We start from the raw sequence: 21,367 nt of genomic DNA on the forward strand, positions 1-21,367 counted from the left end.
TATGAAACCGTGAACAAACACAGGTGTTTTGAAGACATCTTGGACAAATTTATTTCTTGTTTAATGATCATTTGATGTTTCCCGATAAACCTAAATTAAATTCTAAAACACATTCACAATCATTCCAACCATTCTACTCATGATCAAGGTTGATGTCAACAGATATGTTTGATCTAAGACAGTATCAGAAAAACTGAGAAGCCTAATTTCGTTACATTATTTCTTGGCGGTTTTCAAAATAACGTGGATGTGCGCGGGGTTCTTCTGTTTTAGATATGCCTTCTGTGTTTCCTGTTTAAATGTCCAAAATAACTTGACTAAGATAATACTGTTCCCGTTTTTTGCCCTGAAGATGAAGGCGTATTAGACAAAATGAAGATATTGTCGTATGAAACCCGTGACCAACATGCCATCTCTTCAGCTTAAAAACAAAGTGGTCGTCCTTCCTACCATCGTTTTTCTCAATACATTTTTATGAGCATGAGCTTGATGACCGTACAATTCGAGGATGCTATAACGTGACTGGCCAGAATAAGTGAAATTGCACTGGGACCTCAATTTTTTCAACACGTCTTCATTCGGTCTCATCGGTTAATGAATGGAAATGAAATAAATTTTAGAAAATATAAAGAATAAAAGTTGGTCACATTATAAATCAAAAGAAAATACACGAATAAAAATGAAATAAAAAACTGCAATATTTATCGCTCTGCAGCCCAATTCCGCCGTTTGACAAGTTATGGGCAATTCATTGTAGAATAATTAAATCACTACTACGAAAACCTTTTCGTAACATTCCCATCTCTTATACGACTAGAAACAAACATTTTGTGTATGGTAGAATAACGTATGCGGAATAAAATTTGGACAAAATTCAAAAGGCAATTTTTTTGTAGAAAACCATTTATTAAATGTTCTCTCTGTATGAAAACATTTGTCAGCTTATTAACTTAATGTAGAAAAAAATTGTGCCCATTCGAGAAGCTTTATGATAGTTTACAGGAACTTTTTGCAAAGGAGTCAAAAAAATTGATGTTGGCATATTCTTAATTTCTTTCTTAATTTTGATTATCACGTTTGTTTGTTTTAGGTCGAAAATTATTGGCATATACTCTCTGCTTCAAATTATTTCAGAAATCCTCATTTGGGCGAAATTTTGGTACATTTGGAGGTTTATCAGCCTTTGGTACAAAAAGTATGTCGTAATCCTCCAATGCGCCAAAGCTTTTTTTTGGCATAATAGCTAGGTGCCAGATTGGGCGTTCGCTGCCATTTCGTTCACATGGTATCTCCTAGCGGGTCGAAATTAACACTGGATGTTTAAAATAAGTGTGCCTAGAGTATGACGTTTAGTATGATGCCTTGCAACCGGTTGCATTTTTGTTTTAATGCTGGAAGCGTTGTCCAAATTTCATTCCGCAGACGTTAATTTAGATAAAGAATTATCAAGGAGTTGAAGGAAGAAAGTTTAGAAAAGCGTGGAATAGGGTCATATGAGCAAGCTTAGAGTTTGCTGGCGGCTTAACCCTTTGTCTTCTGCAACGCAGCAGTCAGGATCTTTTGGCATTAAATGCGAATCACCTGAGTCTGCAACATGTCCGGGTAAGCGCAAGGTCACTTAATGACTTATAATATCGAAACCAACAAAAAGTTAAGTCACGGTAAACTTCCACCCTTAGCATTTTTGCGACGTTGAAACTCATAAAGGGGGTCCTCTTATATAATCGTGCAAAAAGTATCTAATGTTTGATAATTTTTTGAACTTTCTGGACCTAAAAAAAGCATTCGATACTCTGGATCACTCAATCCTGCTTAAGAAGTTAGAATGCTATGGTATCAGGGGATTAGCAAATCATATTATTCGTAGCTATCTGTCGTATAGGAACCAATTCGTATCTATTGGAGACTCGTGTAGCTCTTATAGACCAATAGAAATAGGAGTGCCCCAAGGCTGTAATATTGGGCCACTGTTATTTTTATTGTATATCAATGACCTAGGTAGACTCGGGTTAAAAGGGACTCCTCGTCTTTTCGCGGATGACACAGCGTTGTTCTACCCGAACAACAACTGCCTGGATATTGTACGCGACATTGAATCGGATTTAAAAACACTAACGACGTATTTCAACGAAAACCTTCTTTCCTTGAACCTATCAAAAACTAAATATATGCTGTTTCTTTCATCTAGAAGAGCTATAGGCGTGCATCCAGAACCAAGAATGGGACAGTCTGTAATTCAGGAATCCAACTGCTTCAAATATTTAGGACTTCACTTAGACCCCACACTCTCCTGGATTGAGTATATAACATCTATAGAGAGAAAAGTTGCATCGGGCTATGCGTAAAGTATGCTCTTTTGTTCCCCAGCATGTACTTCTAAAATTTTATTATGCGCACATCCACTCATTGCTGAACTACCTTGTATCTGTGTGGGGCCGAGCCAGTATTTCGAATCTGAAAAAGCTACAAACGCTTCAAAACAGATGTCTTAAAATTATATATAAAAAACCAATTATGTACCCTACTATTTTGTTATACAATAATAATGCCAATAATTTTACCTTTGCTTGGGTTGACTAACTACCAAACAATAATATACATCCACAATGCTTTGCATAATACTAAAATCTAAATAATAATCTAAAATTTACAACAGGCATTCGAGCTCACAGCACTAGACAAGCCAATCATTTATTATACTCCAGAGTATCCACGAACCTTGGTCAAAGACGCATTTCTTTCATCGGACCTAAGTTATTCAACCAGCTTCCTACTGATTTAAAGCAAATAACATGTCGCACTCGTTTCCAAGCAAAATTGAAACTAATTTTTAAAAATAAAATAGGAAAATTTTTAATATAAACTTCGTTCACCACCAATCGAGCTTATTCCTTTAGTTATAATTGGTTAACATTTTTTTAATAAAAACAATTGATAAATGCATTGTTTCTAGCAATAAGTAATAAATAAATTTAAATTATTATAAGCAAAGCTACGATGGGACCCTTAAAAGGATTCTTTTCCGCTGGGTACTCGGCGTAGCTTCTTGTCAAATTTTGTGTTTTGTCGGTCTCGTATTGTTTTTTTTTGTTCTCAGCGTTTCCGCGATTCGTAACTTTGTTTTGTTGTGCCGACCTTTTTTTGTACGCTGAGAACTGATGTGTCCACTACCAGGGGGCTCCGTTTGTGAGCTTTTTGGTGTGGTGGTAAGAGGCGGGCTATTAATAAAAAAAACTAGTAAAATGACTTAGACATGTGCGTTATTCTTCAAAATGTTTATTAACTCTTTATAAGGCAGTGGCAACTAGTGAAGTGTTTCCATCATATGACATCTACTTGTTAGGAGTCCGGCAACTCTTCTTATTACTTTTTATTGAGATACAGTGAAAAGTGTCAGATTGGTGAAGAGTTTTTTGAAAAAAAATGCGACGATTTCCTTTTGAACAATAAAATTAGCTCGATTTTGAAAAAAAATACTCCGAAAATTTGGTTTATGAGTGGTAAAAATTGCAAAGAAAAAAATAAAATAATAAATGAACGTCTGTAATCTGTGGTCTCATTTTTCAACTTAACCTCAGAATCCAGGGGTTATTTACTGTTAATCAGGTAAAAACCAGTAACCCATCTTAATGTCTTTTTGAATTTCTGATCCAGCTCGATATGTCTTTATATTTGCACCAATCTCGTTGGAAAAACATCAAACATTGCAAAGACTGACGTTTACTAACGGACGGTAGCAGTATATTTTCAAAACAGTTTTATTACGAAATAAATGTAAAACTAAGTGAGAGAACCGTATTTCTATTGTTATAAAAAATATCATTAATTACCACAAACGCTGGACCTTATAAATGGTTAAGGTTTCATCTATAAAATACAAATTTTACAATTTTAAATACAGTGTAAGGTGCAAAAATGGCGCCCAAATTGGCGGCTCCAGCAAAAGGTGTTTTGAAAACCGACCTCATCGGCGCTCATCATACAGGCAATTCGTCGTCTACCAGCAGCAAACTAAAACGATCTTGAAGATTACATTTCGTTGAGGCGCCCCTAAAAAACATGAAAAAATTCGATGTAGAAACAAAATGACGGCGACTTGAAAATAAAGTATCGTTTTTTCGCATGATTTTCGGAAGCTTTTACCTAAAACTGCTGAATGGATTCCTATGGATGTCGCTGTGAATTGTTGTGAACTTACTGGAAATTACTCTCAACCCGTCACATGGTGCGGTCGGGAATTTCTGGGAATTCTATGAAAAATCCGTAATTCTCGTAAAGTGGCAGTGGGTTTTTCGGTTTTCTTATAACAAAAGCCATCTACAAAAGGTTCTTTAAGCAGAAAAATGAAAAATTATGGGAAAATTGAAAAAATATTGGCTAAAGCGAAAACTGCAAAGAAATTAGCCAATAGCGTAGCAATATCAAAAATAGGAAGCTCAGGACAATGGAAAATCGGAAACATTAAAACAATGGAATAATTCAAAATTTCAAAATCTAACGAAATAAAAAATAACTAAACCAGCAAAAGATGAAAACATGATAAATTAAAAATAAATAATAGAGAAACCCCACGAAAAAACAAATAAAACATGAAACTAGAAAAATTATGTGCAAAAATTTAAGAACCAGTATAATATTGACCAATAAAAAAACAACAGAAGTTATAAAAATAAACAGAACAATAAAAAATAAAAGAAAAAGCTAAAAAAAAGTAAACAAAGATTGATATGAATTTAACGGATAGGAATAAAAACTTAAATGAATAGAGAATAGTAAAAACGTTTAGGAGCAGGCATAACGTAGTTTGTAAATCAATTTCCTTCGCACCTGCGATAGATTTCAGCTCTGCACATAAGGCCAGAGATTTTCTTAAAGGGATCTAAAATGTAGATTTTCTTAAAGGGATCTAAAATATACATAATTTTGGATGTTGTGGATTGAACAAATTGAAAAGGAATAAAATAGACAAATGGAAATACGAATAAATGGAAAAAATCAAAATAGTATAGTCGGAAAAAATTAAAAGAAGCAAATGGAAAAAATTGTAATAAAAATAGAAGAACACTAAATAGTTCAAACATATAAGAGCTTGTGAAATGGAAAGTAGAATACGTTCATAGACTGAGAAAAAACCAAGATGGAACATAAAAATGAAAACATTAAAATAACTGAATTAAATGAGAACGACTGGAACAAAAAAATTAACAAAAAGAAAAGCGAAAAATATAGAAAATGATGAACAGAAAAATAAATGCCAAAGTGAGTTGAATAGTAAAATAAAGAAATAGGAATGACAATTAAAAAAAATTAAAAGAATAATTGAAAAAAATAACCAAGCAAAATAAAAATGAATAAACAAAACGACGGTAAAGACGGAAAAGAAAGAATCAGAACTTTACCATAAAAACGAAAAATTGCGACAGAGAACAAAGTTGTATGCATGCAAAAATGATTATTAAGAAAAATAGAAAATATGAAAAGGTCGGAAATTAATCGGAATAAATGGAATATGCAGGCAAATGGAAAAACTATGTGAAATATTAAAAGTAGTAAAATAAATAAAATAAAGACAAATTAAAGGATATAAAATTTGCCACTGCGAAAAATTCTAAATGATGGGAAAATATATTAAGACAGCCAAATGAAAATTGCAAAAAAGAAGAATTTATGCTAATAATAAAAAATGCCGAAATAAAAAAGTAACCAAAAGAATAAAACAACAATATACTATACAATACAAATTAGGTAGGAAAAGCAAAATGGAAACATGCAAGATATTTCGAAAAAGTGTAAAACCTGGAAACCACACCAAAAATTGGGGGAATTGAACAAAATAAAAATCAGAAAGTCATCACCCCGATATACAAGAAAGGCGACAAATTTGACTGTGAAAACTACAGAGCGATCACAGTGACAAATGCCGTTTACAAAGTGCTATCCTTGATTCTGTTCCGGCGCATATCACCACTGGTAACTGGACTTGTCGGGAGTTATCAGGCCGGTTTCATCAATGGCAGATCATCAAACGACCAAATCTTTACTATACGGCAAATCCTTCAAAAATGCCGTGAATACCAGGCCCCGATACATCACTTGTTCATCGACATTAAAGCCGCATATGGTACGGTGGACCGTGTGGAGCTATGGAAAATGATGGACGAGAACGGCTTCCCTGGGAAGCTGACAAGGCTGATCTAGGCTACGATGGATGGTGTAAGATGTTGTGTCAAAATTTCGGGCGGCCTCTCGGGTCCGTTTGAAACACGCAGAGGACTAAAACAAGGCGATGGGTTGTCCTGCCTGCTGTTCAATATAATGCTGGAAGGTGTAATGCGAAGAGCGGGGTTCAATACGCTGGGCTCGATTTTCACGAGGTCCGGACAATTCGTGTGCTTCGCTGACGACGTGGACATAATCTGTAGAAGCAAGGAGACGGTAGCAGATCTGTATACCCGGCTGAAGCGCGAAGCAGCACGAGTAGGACTGAAAAATTAATGTGTCTAAGACGAAGTACATGCTGGCAGGCGGAATCGATCGACTGCGACGAGTTCGAGGTGGTTGACGAGTTCATCTATCTAGGCTCATTGGTGACTGCGGACAATAACACCAGCCGGGAGATCAGAAGGCGTATTATCTCTGGAAGTCGTGCTTACTATGGGCTCCACAAAACTTTGAGATCCAGGAAGCTTCACCACCGCACGAAATGCGCCATGTACAACACACTGATTATACCGGTGGTTTTCTACGGGCACGAAACGTGGATAATGCTCGAGGAGGATCTGCAAGCACTCGAAGTCTTCGAAAGAAGGGTGCTGAGAACGATCTTCGGTGGTGTGCAGGAGGATGGCGTGTGGAGGAGAAGAATGAACCACGCGACTCTATGGTGAGCCATAGAGGAGCGCAGCGTTCCCGGTGACTGGACCAAGTGGAGCAGAATCGGGCACCTGAGAGGTTGGAGACAAGCAGCAACTGACCGAGTGACGTGGCGGAATATTGTGGAACAGATTAAATCATGATAATATGTTGTAGAATCAAGAAATAATAATAATAAAAGAAACAAAAACTAGACAAACTTCAAAAAATTTGTAGTTGGGTCGTGCGATATGATGATTTGAAAAAAAACAGAAATTTTGTGTTGTTCTTATCCATTTTGGAATGTATTACAAGAATGTTCCAATTTTGGAACAAAGAAGGAAGCGAAAATTATTAAGTTTCAAATTCTCGCTCTCCTGAGGGATGCGAAGAACACACAATTATTGCTATCTCTTTATGACTTTCTGATGAATTTTGGGCCACGAGACACGAAAATCACTGCTATTCGTGTTTTTGAGTTTTGGATTTCCAATTTTTTTTTCGTTTTTCAGACTGCGTAGGCTTTTTTGTTTTTATTTTTAATTATGATTAATAAATTTCGCTAGGCAGGTTTGAGAGTTTACTTCAACAGTTCAATAGATTAGTATTTAGCGTTTCGGATTCTCCTCATCAGTAACTAGCACCTTCTTGGTACCAGTTAGATGCTAAATCTAAACTAGTACCAAGATTGGCACTAGCTAGACGCTTAATCCAAAACAGTCTTTTGGTTTAAGTAGTTAGTTATTGTGCCCTTTCGCACTAAAACTTGATTAAATTAAAAAAAAATTGCATAATTCCAGGCGTTTGGTACTATGGATTACACTTTTCCCATCAGCAAAGCCCGAACTTCTGTGCTTTACTTCCGAGACATCACTCGGGACAAGTCAGTCGTTTATGTTCATACAAGACGTATGACTTTTTGGATTAAGCGTCTAGCTAGTGCCAATCTTGGAACTAGTTTAAATTTAGCATCTAACTGGTATCCAGAAGGTGCTAGTTACTGATGAGGAGAAACGCTAAATACTAACTAAGTTAGGTATTGTGCCCTTTCGCACTAAAACTGGTTCATTCCAAAAAATTATTTTTTGCACAGTTCAATAGATAGTTTTGGGGTTCACCTTATATTTGAGAAGCCAAGGATTTTAACAAAATGAGAAAAGCTCGACTTTTAATAAAACACATAGGCATAACAATTCCAAAGATCCCCATACACTGCCTCCTCGATCCAGTGGATGAGACGAACGTTCTGACGGTGCACATGTAACGATTGAGAAATGATAATACTTGTACCCAATATGTGAAATAAATCGAAGGCCTTTGAACGCCAGGATGACCGGAATTTCCTGCAAAAATATTACCACTGAGGGCAGGCCTTTGAATTACCCATCTTAGAGATTTCAATACCCGCACTACTTATGTGCAGTAACGATTCTGTAAACGGAGCTTTACTGCGGCATATGTAGGGCGGTAACACCAGGGTCGCTAAGGATGGCTCGAATTCCGATCGTAGAGCGGAAAATCGTATTCAGGGGTTTTAATTTCCGCTACAGCACTTGTTCATTGTTTAGTCGGCTTCCCTGTTAGCATGCTTAGGAAACGGCTTAAATTCAACCTCAAAAGCACAAAAATCATTAGCAAATAAGTTAGAATTCAATGTGAGGGCCAATATATTGCATTAGCTGACCAATGCTGACAGAAATGAACGTGAAACTATGTTTTTTTTAGTTTCTTCTCATTTGCGGATTTATTTTGGATTTAAAAAAGTCTTCACCTTTTTCTAATAGGTACTTTTAAGACCGAAATAAGGATATTCAATCTACAAAAAGGTTGACTTACTGGTGAAAATCGAAGACAAAAATTCATCAACACTCAGCTTAATACAAAATCACAAAAAAGTCCAGTGTCTATTTTTTAAATGCTGATTATTATGTAATTTCTGCTTATTTTGTTATCTCTGTTGTTTGAAACTGATTATATTGTAATTGCTGTTTTGTCTGACCATTGCGATCATTTTTCACTTATTCGCGTGAAATTTTTTTCGAAGAAATTTAAATTTGCTGCAATTCAAAATGTTCAGAGAGACAAATTATTATCATACACAAGATATTTAAAAATTCGGGCCCCCTCCACAACTCGGGGTCCGAGGGAAAATACGCACATTTTTTTTTAGAAATTGCTGCTTTTAAAAACTGCTACGCGCTCTACAAAAGTTTCTCTTGAGTTTACGGAGAGATTCTCATACAAAATTTTAAAAAAAATGATTTTTTTCTTTTGCATTTTTGAAAGATATAAGTGTCTACTGTATTGTGTCGTTTGATCCACGCATCAAAAAAATTTCTGCAGGCCCATAGCACAGTGGTCCAGGAAACGAAATTAGTATCTTTTGGTTGAAACGGTTTTAGGGTGATTTTTAAAATGTCAAAGTTTTAAATTCTAGTTGAGATATAGAATGATACTTCCTTCTGAAATTTCTAGAGCAATTTATAAGCATTTCATCGATTGATAGGTCGAGTAATTGATGATATAGTTCGGTGATGATGCAGTTTGTTACGCGCAATAAATATTTCTAAGATACAAATCTCTAAATCCAAAGATGAAAGGCGTAATCGATTGTTTCCCGCTGATTTTGCTTCCTGGACCACTGTGCATTGTTCGAAGCGGCATCCTTGCCGCCATGAACCGCCGCGGTTCGAGACGCGCGTTTCAGGTAAAAACCTTTTCATGGCATTATGCACGTTCCTAGAAAACTTCGCGTTGCGCAGGTCCCTAGATCTGATCTGTAGAGGGCGCCACGAGTTATCAAACAACCATAGAAAAAGGTGAAAAACAAAAATTTTTGGTTAAAATTCTTAATCGTCATTTTTTTCTATTTTTATCGAGTTATTTTATTTTAAAGCACTCATATATCATGTTATTTCTTATGAAGTAGTGAACTGATTTTTCATAAATCGGAATATTGGAATAGTTATTACTAAAATTTACACGGTATTGGACGCAAGAACAAAAGTTGGGGAGACCTGACCAAGTGGCAATAAGCTGAAGAAAGATACACAATTTCTGTTAGTTACTATTCCGTGGTACCTACTGTTAATGTTAATCGCGTCACAAATCAATCTCACCTTTAACAAAAGTCTATATCTTTATGGTACTAGTAAACAAAGCTAGCAGTTATATGGCTGATTTCGTGACGTGTAAACATGCAATGTAAGCAGTTTTCAATATGCTGCACAGATTGCTAAAACTGCACAGATTTCCACAGTTTTCTTGTACAATGCACAGATTTCTCAATTTTTTACCTTGCGCTTAATTTTAGCCTCGCGCAGAAATCAAAAAAACGGGGACAACCTTTTGTTTTCAGCCAAATTTGTGCGTTTTCAGTAACACAGATAGACACAGATTTTTATACGGGCCGCGCGCAGATTTTTCAAAATATCACCTGGCATCCCTGAGCAGTACAGTTAATCCGAGAAAGGAAATGCATAAAAAATCAAAATTTATGAAATGTCACCCTTTTATTTCTTCACTTCACTTCTTAAAAGGACTCGATAATATACGAAAAAATAATCTCAACAAGTTTTATGTTATTATTTTTTGTTCTGATTTTTCTAATAGTCTTGGTCAAGGGACCAGAACAAACGATCACAAAAAAACTTTTATAACTTTTGAAAAGGTAAATCAAAAAATCTCCAAAACCATGAATACGCACAATTCATTTATGCACTAAATTCTAATGAGTTTTGAAGGATTGAAAACTTTTTTTAGAGATTTTTGCAGGTTTAATTGAAAACCTGGTCAAGTCTTCCCATGTTCACTTATCTAACCTACTTGCGAACTTTTCGTGAATTTCTCTATTTTAATTTTTTTTTTGCATTCTACTTGTCTAATTTAAATCGGAAGGTATGTCTTTTGATTCGTTAGTTTTATTATGAACTAATACATTTATATAATTTCATAGAAAATGTTTAGCGAAATATCTACACTGGAATAATGATGAGCATTGTAAACTCGTCTAAAGCATTTCTAAAAAAATCCTATCAAATTCGTGTAACTATAAATCTGCTCTAATGACCAGGAGAATCCGAAACACAAAAAAACTATACTTTATGTTAGGTCTTGTGTCCTTATGCACAAAAATTTGGTGTTTTTCCAAAAATATTACCAGTTGGGAATTTGGCATAGTACCAGGCGTTTGGTTCTTATACCAAAAGACGGTTTCGGTTCACATTCCTCGTCGGCAAACAGAACCTCTGTGCTTACTATCGAAACATCACTCGGTACCAGCCGGTTGTTTAGTGTTCACACAAGACGTGTACTTTTTCGAATTTAGTGTCTAACTCGCGCCAATTTGGTTCTGGTTTGTACTCATCTAACTACCATTAAGTTGGCGTTAGTTAAGGAGGAGGAGAATCCGAAACACTAAAAAACCATACTGATAATGCTTATATTTATGATTTAGATTCTAGCATTTTTCGTGATGCTGATTGTAATTGTTCTGTTGATTGTTCGTCTGTAGCATGTGCTCGAAGCTACCAACTTCATGACGAAAAAGTTTGTAACGAGGTACCTACCACTACATACGCTCCATCTACATGAACAGATAACGTACTTTGTGTGCTTATTTAGTTTTGAAATTCCTTTACCAACCGCTGACCGGTGCTCGGTTCAGTAATGATGCTATTTTGTTGGCAATAAAATTCTCACTCTCTGTTTACGTCGATGTTTCTCTTTTTCGAAGAAGTGGGATATCTCTGAGAATTAAAACGGTGTCCATGCGATAACGATTGCTAGGGCTGTGCATATTTTCTAACATTAATACATATTTATGCATGGGCATAATCACAGTGAAAGGTTATTAGTCTTGCATTTTTATTTCAGTAAAGTCAATTTAATTATTTTAGTGAAAAAATTTCTTTTTTTTTATTTTATGACATTCGCGCAAATCAGAACAAACCAACAAGTCACGATGAAAATACTGTTTTTTCACCCTGCGTATATGTAAGTGTATTTTGCGTTTCGTGTCGACCATCCTAGTGCAAAATTGATGTAAAACATGAACATTGAAAGCATTTTTTTCAAAATAGACCTATTTCTTGAGCGTTTTTTTCAAAAAGACATATCTACAATTAGTGACTCTCATTGTTTTCTTTCTCTTCTATTAATAATTCGGTCGCTTTAACATTTATCCCTCAACTATTTGCATAATACGCTAGGTAAAACCACCGTCTTTCGATCTGTACTGTAAAATAAGTGAAAAGTGCAATAGTGACGTCATAATAATCGAAAGAGAAAGTAAACAAAGAGAGTAACTCATTGTGGATATGTCGTTTTGAATAAAAGATCTAGATTTATGCATTTTCAAAGTAATCGACCCTTAGACAATACACTACTTAAGACATATAGTTGCGTAAAACTCACTACCGAAGTCTAAGTCCCCTGATCACCCCTAGCTAATATATTTGCCATCAGCTTTGTTATTATCGGCCATCGTCGGTCATAGCGACCGACTGGTGAGTATATCAGTAAACTCTCGCGAACCATCGCACCAGTATACAACGGGCGAAACCCGCGTACGATAAACTTGTTTCAAGTGGATTCCGTCACAATTCCCCATGATTTCTTTTACACCGACCCAATCAACGCAATCAACCAACGCGGAGATTTGATCGTTTGTTTCGTTTTCTCGCCCATTTCTCACTCCATTCTCGTCGCACTCTCGCAGCGCCGCATGAGAGTGCACCTACTGCCAAAGACGGCGAGTTTTCTTCTCGGCATTCTTGCTGGCCACATCCCATCGCGGCCAGTGTTGGCCTAGCTGCCATTCCGTTCGGTTGCGGAGTAGATTCCGACTCAGTCACGTTGGTGAAAAAATCCGGTTTTTTTCAAACACGCCTGCTGCCAGTAGGTAAATACAGCTTTGAAGCGACGCGTCAGATCAAAACCCTTCGAGCAGTGTTTCATAGCTGAGGAGCGACCGTTCTTGGGGTCTTCCCCGCTAGAAGGCGACAGTGACTAACTTTTTTTAGGATTAACGGTGCTGTCTAGTTCGATAATGTGGTGTATCACTACGGACCAGTGTCGCCAAATTTCGATGTATTCATTCAAGTGCTGTGCCATCACCATCATGTGATGTATTTATAGATATTCTCGATTCTGTTGGTTCGAGAGTACGTAGACGAGGGTAGACCCATTTCCTTCTGCGTGTGATGTACCCTGGAGAGTGTGTACTCAAAAAGCAGTGTAGGGTTAGAGCAGTGAATGGTGCTTCGATTGGATTCATGTGTTTTGGTAGTAGTTTGAAGGTCCCTACCTAGCCTGGAATGTTGAACATAGCGATTTTATCGTTTCGATCTACATTCACAAATCAAGTACATTGAAACGTAAGAATTGTGAGTGAAGTCAGCAGCTTTAGTGCAATGAAGAGAGTGAAAATTAATTTTAGATCTGTGAAAGCGAAGGAGTAAAAACAGAGGAGATCACGCTGGTGCATGTACGCAATTTCGGTGAAAAATTCGCAACAATTCTTTTGCGGTGTTGTGTAACGAACGTTTAAGGACAATTTCAAGAACAAACCAAATTAAACCGATATGCACAGTCACTAAAGCTAATCTTCAGTGTTGCTGGTTAAACGCCACGGAATTGAAGGACATTGTCATAGCGAAGCTAATGGTGATCGTGAGCGTTGATTAATCACAGTGCGAAAAAGAAGAACCAGCTGATATCAACCCAGAGTGCGAGAAGTGATTCACATTAATTGTTGGGAGAGAACCCTCTGTTTACACCGGCTGCGACCGAGTAGAAGTTATCGTGTGTGGCGCGTGGCGGATGTTATCGTTTATATGTCATTCTCATGTCACTATTTCCAGTTGTCACATGACAATTCAGTAAAATCAACGTGACCGTAAATAAAATTTCAATGTTTGGCGCTATGGTTGTTACATCTTTACGGCTACCAAGAAGTAAAGGATTAATAATACGACTCTTGGTTGTCAGTGTGATTTTTCGGATAATTCTTAAAGCTAGTTTTCTCAATTTGACCCTTTCGTCGATACACGATCGACATGTCATCCACAATCCATTCGCTTTAGCACGTGACTTTTATCGTTCACCCGTAAAGTGGGAGGGGGTTTTCCTACGAAATAAAAGAAACACCTTTATTGAATTTCATAAGTTTTGTCTCGTACATGATATTTTCAGGCGGCAACCATTGACAAACAACTGCTCGGTTGCGGCCTTGGCATTGCATTGGCTCGCTACTGTCTACGACGCCGGCGTTCGTTGTTCCTGTGCGCCACCGGCTTTAATCAGTTCCGATATCTCTGACCATAATGTGCACAGAAGCGCGACCAAAGAAAACATTTTGAACTCCTCTCGAAATAGTTTGTTTCGCTTTCAATTCCAATCGCCTATCTTGTGGGAGTACGATCAAAATCCTTTGTTTCCGTTGTTGCTTTTATGGTAGATTCACGGACGTGTTAATCGTTGATAAGATATCAGACTAATTTGCTGGATATCTTATCAGATCCCAGAAAAAAAATTGAATGCAACATTTTAGCAATATTTTTAATTTTCTGGAATTTGCATTTACGCATTCCTTTTGAGACTTGGATTAATCTGTATATTAGAGAAACTGAACCTTGAAACGCATGTCACTTAATCACATCCTAGTCGAAATCTTATCGTACTTAGTCTTACCTTGCAACCTATCCATTTTAAACCCAGTAAGTTTCACTGTCAGTCGATATTGCTATCTTCGAAACGTTTCTCACTATAACATAAAAATGTCCAACACTCGCATTTAGATTTTTTTATCGAGTGCCCGAAGAACTTTTACCAAAGTAACTGATGGAGATAGCACCAAGGTCACATTTGAAAAACGTAACGTTCAAAATTAATAAATGAAAATATTATCCTGGTCAATGTTCCAGAATTTTTTGGCAAAAAAATCATTTTGCTAGATAAGGCGTACGGCGCTGATATTATATGCAGCACAATTTCAGATTGTTATTCTATATTTTTACTTTTTACTCATTCTCAATTTCTTATCAGACTCCACATGCTGCAAGTCATGAAAATATGAATGTTGTTTTTCGTGACACATAACTTGAAGGCTTATAATACTCATTACTTTGGGTGTGCTTTGCAAACAATGCACTTTTTTGTCATAGCCTGTTCCGTATTACGAAGTTTTTCGCTTTAGTCACTTTTGTCGATGACAATACTTTTATGGATTCTAAAGGCTTAAACAGGCCAGACGTGGCTACCAAGCAATCATTTCAATAAAACGATTAGATAAGCTAAAACACCCAAATTGTTTTGTACACAAGGAACTGACTGTGTGATCTGCTGAAATAGAAAGTCAGCGAAAAGTAATACAAAAGCTTTGTTATTTTTCGATCTGATAAGAATGACTTAATACCAATGAGTGAAAGAAACATTTGGATCAAGCAATTGTTTATCAACACATTTATTAAAATTCTATAATTTGTAATTCAATACATTTTCAATTTTAGTATTCCAAAAACGCGAATAACTTGTAAAAAGTAAATATAAACCAAATGTAAAATCTCGGCCAGAAACCGAATGCTTGCAGCGGCTACACGCCAGAACACATGACGAAGAGGTGCTCTCTGAGGCAGAGGGAAGCTTTGTGAGGAATGATGCGCGGAAATTTTATACTGCCAGGTGGAAGGATCACTTTGAGTTGCTGTTGAACGGACAAACGGGTAGAGACAACAGATTGAAGATTGGTGATGATGGACAAGCTGTAGATCCAACGGCGCTAGTCGAACTGCGAAAGACTATTCAAGAGAACAGCGGTAAAGCCGTTGAGAAGGACGGAATCGGGTTCGAACTTCCATAAGTCGGGATTGATCGGCTGTATGAAGCATTTCACTGCGTGATCGAGATGATCCGAATAGAAGAATGCATTCGGCTTGGTTGAATGGCCTAATACGCACTAGGTTCAAGAATGGCCTCAAACTACCGATATGAGTTAACTATCGCCGCATAACAATCCTAAGTACCGCCTACAAGGTACTCTCACGTGTTCTACTTAGCGTCCTTTGTCGGCGAATTTCAAATAAGATTTCGAGCAAGACCATATGTTTAAAATGTGGATTTTAAAGCGGCGTACGATTCAATGAAACGAATTGCGCCAGATAATGCTTTAACTTGGCTCTCCATCTAATTAAGCTGATTCGCTTGACGCTGGATGGATCAAAATCGTGCGTCAAAATAGCCGGACAGACATCCGGTTTGTTTGTGACGTTAGATGGATCTCTCTAATCTATTGTTCAACATAGCGCTCGAAGGTGCTATACGAAGACCTGGTATGCAAAAGAACGGAACTATTATTACGAGATCTCACATGATCTGGCTTTGCGTATGACGCCGACATCATTGACGTTCATCGCAGAGAAGTGGAAGAGGCATTGGTGCCTTTCTAAAGGGAGGCTGCGAGAATCGGACTGACCATAAAATTTGACAAAATAATGGTAGCTAATAGAAAGCGAGGTAGTTCGAACGGTGTTTGTTCCGGGGCGGAAATCAATAGGGTACGGTACGAGATTGTCGACGAATTCATATGTCTTGAAACAGTAGTGACATGTGATTACGATGATAGTCGCTACGTAAAAAGCGTTTTACGACTGCGAATAGTACTTACTATGGTTTCGTAGTCAGTTAAAGTCCCGTAGCCTACAGACGAGAACAAAACTGGCTATATACGATTCACTGACACTCCTAACCATGTTTTATCATCCTTCCAATGTCAGTATGTTTGTGTACTTCGTCCAACTCGTGGCTCATGGGTCTGTGCCTTTCTCCATTTATTAGTGTGCCGCCGAGTATTGAACGCATTTTTTTCTCAAACTCACCGAGTATCCAGCAGTCTGCTTCTTTCAACGCCCATGTAAGATAATTCAAAATATATTGCAAAAACTAATATTAAAATTGTTAAAATCAATAACAATATATAAAGCTAGCAAGTACAGCAAAATGAATCAAAATAATAAAAAAACCTATTTTCGAATAATTTAATGAATAGTATTAGTTGTCAAAAATCAAAATAAATAACTGAAAAAAATTAACATTAATAACGTCATCAGAAGATATTAAAATCAATAAAATTAATTTAAATAATAAAATTTACGAAATCAAAACATCACCAAAATAAGAAAATAAGTTATTAGGTTCGACACCGAAAAGTAATTAATTTAGTAGAACCAGATTGTGAATCTAATGTTAGTTTTAGTTTTAATCTTATCTCAATGAAATTTATGAATGAGATGAAAATGATTTGAATCAACAAAATGAACAAATTTAAAAATGAATATAATATTACATCTATACAAAGGACTAAAAGACTTTAAAAAAGCATAAAATCAAAAATAATAGAAACTGTTATTAACTGTTCAGAAAAGTTGGATTTAAATGTTTCGTATTCCACTCATCAATAACTGACACCAACTTACTGCCAGTTAGACAATATATCCAAATTAACTTTGAAATTTGCGTTAGTTAGACTCTAAATTCAAACCTAAAGAACGGGCTGGTACCGAGTGATATATCGGTTAGCTAAGCACAGAAGCTTTGTGTATAGGAAAAAGAAGTGTCTTGGTATGAGAATAAAACGCCTGCGAGTATGCAACATTTTTTCCCCAAACCACAGTTGGGCGCCAATTTTGGTGTTAGTTTTGATATATCGTCCAACTGGCAGCAAGTTGGTGTCAATTACTGACGAGTGGAACACAAAAGCATTTAAATCCAACTTTGCTAAATTAGGTCTTGTGCCCTCATGCGCTAATTGGCTTATCTAATTTTTTACCCTAGGGAAAAAAATGCTGCATGTTTAATTTAATTAAAAAGGTCGAAATGAAACAAAGTTATTTGATGAACCCTTTCTTGACCAATTTTGTTATCATATATAGGCTTCCAAAACTATCTTTCTTTAGAACTGTTGTGGTTACCACAAAAAAGCTATTTTGGTCAAGGTAGATGCTGTGTGAAGTTCAGGGGCCTCAAAATAAGACACCTTTTTCGCAAAGTTAATACAATTCAGTTCCAATATTCACAATACTGTACTGATAGGATTTCAAGGAGAAACAGAGATTTTTCTTTACTCTTAATAACATTAAACACTTTCTTGAGTGTGACAATGTTAGAGTCAAGATCCCCGTGTAAAATGTATATCGAAATTAATGCTTTTGAGGTACAGCTACACGATCTGTCTGCGGTTGCACCCGATATCGTGACTTATGTTACTATATGGTGACGTCCTCTCCGTTAAAGATAATAAATAGAAGTTTTTTTCCAATAATTCTTAACCGTGTTCGAGTGGTGAAAATGCGATTGAAACACCCCATTCCTTCCTTCGAGACCTTCTAAAAAATAGAGAAACTTTAGCATCTTCAGTTAAATAAACTATAAGAAATGTAAAACTGTTATCCAGACGGGATATCTGCTAACCCAATAGCGAATGCTAAACTAACAGCCGACTACATCCAGTGCAGTAGTCTACTTTCTACTTCTGTCCGAGTCAGAACTATAAACAAACCAAGTAAACAACAACTAACAGCCTCTCGATATGCAATGTCTGAAGAGAAAGAAAACATTGTATATATTTTTGCCGTCATAAGTAAAATGGACGAAAAAGCGCATCTTTGACCCAAAAACGCAGTCGTTGACTTATAATTTTATTTTATATGACCAAATTTTCGTGAAGTGGAATTTTTTCTGAAGGTGAAAATAGAGCTTTGTCTTTCAGAAGTCGCCTATATTCAGCTTCATCACGTGCGCATTTTTACACTGATATCACACAACATATTTGGGAATCTTAATGTGATGTATATGAAAATGACAAAATAAAGGTAAGGCTACATGAACTAGTACCACGTACCACTCGTGAGCCAATGGTAAAATAGGGTAAAGTGCCTATTGTCACCATACCAACCACGAAAAACGAAAGACCCACCTCTATAATAAAAATAAACAATGAGAAAAGAACGGTTACTCGGTAATTTACGTCACTAATAAGGGCACAATATTTTTATTCTCTATTATGGTTAACATACAGTACAACATAAATAATTGATTAATTGGGTGAATGACCATCTGGTTAACGCCCCCAATAAACAAATTACAGTTACAAATTATAATTGATTAATATTTTAATGGACTAGATGTAAAGCAATGAATGGAAATTAAACATTTGTTCTTCGTGCTGATTTGACGGCTGCGAATTGGTTTCCGATTCTGCTCGCGAATTATCAATTCGCGTGGAATGATACATACATGATCATACATGATTGAACAGTCTTTATTCAACTCAGACAGGACCATACATATTTCCCACGCACATTCAATGCCTAGTGAATTGGTTCCGTAGTTAGTCAAATAAACACTAAATTAGTTCGCACAGTCCAAAGATATGTCAGCTCGATTGGCATCACCCGGCGGATAAGTGTTCCCTTACAATGTCATCACATCCAAGAACATGTAAAATTGCATACGACAAAATATGTGCAAATCTGAATATAATGAATGTGAAGATTACTTAGGTATTTGCAAAAAAATAATATCTGAAAAAAATAGTTGCATAACCAAGATGGTTCATTTTTAAGCATGGCACTGTTGTCACCTTATAAAATAGGTATTAATGGACGCGGACGAAAATAGCAGACCTCCGCCAGAATCTTATCCACTGACGCCCAACCAATAAATCCCAACTTATTGCTTTAAAAATCAGCTACTTGTTCTGTAGGATTCTAACAAAAAATCATTCAACCTGTTACAATGTCTAGCCAGGATTCGAGCGTGCATTTGGTTACTACAAGCAATGCATGATGCTTCGTTTGCCCTTGAAACATACGGCTCAGCACATTCCCGCACTAGAAGGAATACTATGACAAAGCTCATCATTCAGTACAGTATGTGTGGTACTTCTGGCGACTTTTCACATTTTTCGGCTCAATCTAGTAAACATAGTAGCTCCGTGCGTAAATGAATGCAGATCCTTACCTTCGTTCTCTAGACAATTGCACTAGCCCGCGCATTGCAACTTACTAATAGAACAATTTTGACGCGAATTTATTGTACAATTCGATTTAAACTAAGATTTCACGCTCTGGTAGCGCGACTAACATTAATTATGAAAAGAAGAGGCTCACGCGAGCGCAAAGAGGTTGCGAATTTTTAGCCTTCCGCAGCAATGGCAGAAAAGGAAAAATTTTCTCTTTCATTTTCTGGTAACGAATCGTTATAAATGTTCAATATAAAATTAGAGCAACTTTGATTCACCAATAAACATATATACCGACAACAATGTTCCAACCTTAGCTATTTTGTAAGAAAAAAAAGAAAATCTAATGCAGATGAACTTTTCCCAACAGTCCGGCGGCAGCTGGAGAAGCAGTTTTGAGCAGCAGGACGAGCAGTGGGAAAGTTAAGCGATGGCAGCAATTAAAACAAAAGTTTAAGATTAGCCAAGAGTGAAATACGTCCCAGTCGTAGGCACGCGATCCGTTTATTGCCAATCGTGATGGCGTTGTTAGACGGTGGTTATATCATGACGGATGACAGATGAGCTACGCATGGACGAGCCCACATCAATTAGACAAATTTCCCTCGAGTCTGTTGATGGTAGTATTAACGATGATCGTGAGTTATTTGGCTCCGTTTATCTTTTTTTGCACTGCCCATGATCGTGGGTACGACGTCCCATGGACAACACAATCTTCTATCTGTATTGGACCGATTTGTGATAATGATGTTGATAATTTTTTTTAAAGAAATGCGATTAACACATAACATTAATACATAATGCTTCCCGTTTCGGCTTCCCATACCTTCTCAAGCTAAAATCTAGACCTTTTATTCAAAACGACATATCTACAATGAGTGACTCTCTTTGTTTACTTTCTCTTCTGTTAATAATTCGGTCGCTTTAACATTTATTCCTCAACTCTTTGCATAATATGCTAGTCAAAACCACCGTCTTTCAATCTGTATTGTAAAATAAGTAAAAAGTGCTATAGTGACGCCGTAAAAATCGAAAGAGAAAGTAAACAAAGAGAATCACTCATTGTAGATATGTCTTTTTGAAAAAACGCTCAAGAAATGTGATTTTTACACGTCACACGGTTATCCCTTAAAACACCGGGACGACTTTGTTACATATTTTTGGTTATATCCTTTGATACAGTGAATACATTTTCAATCAAAAACTGTTATATTTAGGGGAATAGTTGCACTATCAAATGAAAAAGGAGAAACAGGGCTACAATTGGCAATCTGGAGAGATTGCCGGAAATGTACTGTACATCTCGTGCTTTCTAAAGAAATCCATATCTGATTTTGATGTTTATGAATGAAAACGGGTCAAAACTTTATTTTTTTTTCTCTTGAAGTCATACAGGAATGCTTCAATTGCTTTAGCACACAATAACGCTTACCTTGCCGGATGTTAGGTTACCGGAAACTCCGGAGTTCGGTTCGGGAGAACCAGTTCAGGCCTAGA

At 36.6% G+C, this 21,367-nt stretch overlaps 1 protein-coding gene across 3 annotated transcripts in view; it reads left to right on the forward strand.

Moving 5' to 3' along the window:
* Positions 1–21,367, forward strand: part of LOC131681580 (trafficking kinesin-binding protein milt) — a 316,121-nt gene that overhangs the window by 147,481 nt on the left and 147,273 nt on the right. The window contains exon 1 of one of the 3 annotated variants that reach the window (XM_058962436.1): positions 12,639–12,754. The exons of the other annotated variants lie outside the window; for them this stretch is intronic. The gene's annotated coding sequence lies outside the window, so the exon portion shown is untranslated. Of the gene's footprint in view, positions 1–12,638; positions 12,755–21,367 lie in introns of those variants that run through there. 3 annotated transcript variants of the gene reach the window in all.

The sequence above is a fragment of the Topomyia yanbarensis genome, chromosome 2 (assembly GCF_030247195.1).
Source record: "Topomyia yanbarensis strain Yona2022 chromosome 2, ASM3024719v1, whole genome shotgun sequence".
Taxonomy (NCBI): Eukaryota; Metazoa; Arthropoda; class Insecta; order Diptera; family Culicidae; genus Topomyia; species Topomyia yanbarensis.